The 1335-nt window shown below is 45.1% G+C and overlaps 1 pseudogene; it reads right to left on the bottom strand.

Moving 5' to 3' along the window:
• Window positions 1-203: 203 nt before the first annotated feature.
• Window positions 204-1335, bottom strand: part of LOC119588874 — a 24330-nt pseudogene continuing 23198 nt past the window's right edge.

Here is a 1335-nt window from a genome sequence, read left to right on the forward strand (position 1 = left end):
AAGTTATAGCCATGCTAGAAAGCTTCTCTCCTGCAGCAACATGTCTACATGTTTTTGCTTTATGATGACTCCTAAGATGGCACCATCAAAACTTTCGTCTACACATCACTGGCAGAGGAGTGGCCCATGGCTGTACCTGAATCTCCCCCATGGTGTGATGAACATGAACTCCTTTCGTTCAGCTCCACCTGATAGTGACCTATCTAACTGATGCAGGTTGCATCCCTATATGGGCTTCCACAGGGCCTTGAAATCTGTGCTTTGTTGACCAATGAGGCAGCAACATCAGGAATGTGGCCGTCCGGCGAGTGCGGTGCCAGCCGCACGACTAGCCTCCCGCCATGAGCTATGTGCCACAGTGGCTTCACGGGCCCGTCTCGTAGAGCAATGCACTCCTTTTGAGTCACATTTGGTACACGTAAATTTTCCAGCAGTAAATATTCTGTAACATTTTTACTGCACTGGGCACACAGAAACCCACAATCACTATCACTTTATGCACACCTTGTGAAGATATAGTGACATTCTTCATGTCCTTTGCATGCAATAAAAAATTCTGACTACTGCTCTAGTCTCCCTATGGCGCCCAACGCTTCTTTTTGCACTTGATTCATCGAATGTAAACGTGGCGTCCACGGCTCGCTGCAGCGCAGGGACCCAAAGGAGTCTGATGTGATGAGCCTTCCCGTGGTGGCCACTTGCAAAAAAGGATCGACGTAGGTCTTCCTGGTCCACGTGTGTTATGGTTAGCCATATCTGACTACAGTATTTGTAATGGTGTTTTGCTGGGATGAGACTTTTTGTCTCGCCTCTTGAAGCACCGACATGGGGCTGCGAGGCACAGCAGGCATCGGGGCTTTGGCGTCGAGCAAAGGGTAAATCCACAATGCAGGTATAGGCATCTCGGACTGATAAGAGATTTGTAATCAATGCGCCATGTACGAGGTCTCAGGGTGAAGGAAACACGGTTACATTCTATTCCTTTTTTTTTATTAGGATCCTACTAACTAACCGTGCATCGCCCGAGGCGGGCTGAGTGATGCCGGGAAGGCATATCATACATTCTTTATGCAACTTTATGCGGGCCATATCGACGTACGTAATTAAATCATTACAATGAATGTAAAAAACAAACAAACGGTATCATCGTTTTGTTTACTAAAGGGTAGGAGAGAATACCGGATGGCAATTTTTAAAATAACGACCCGTATCAAATAACTTCGTATTCTTTTATTTGCAACGGAAGTAAACAAAAGATAAGTTTCTTAGATCTATTTGCTCTGTCGTTTGCATATATTATTTTCATTTTTAAAATATGACCGGTTGAAACTTGAC

The sequence above is a fragment of the Penaeus monodon genome, chromosome 24 (genome assembly GCF_015228065.2).
Source record: "Penaeus monodon isolate SGIC_2016 chromosome 24, NSTDA_Pmon_1, whole genome shotgun sequence".
NCBI classification, from domain to species: Eukaryota; Metazoa; Arthropoda; class Malacostraca; order Decapoda; family Penaeidae; genus Penaeus; species Penaeus monodon.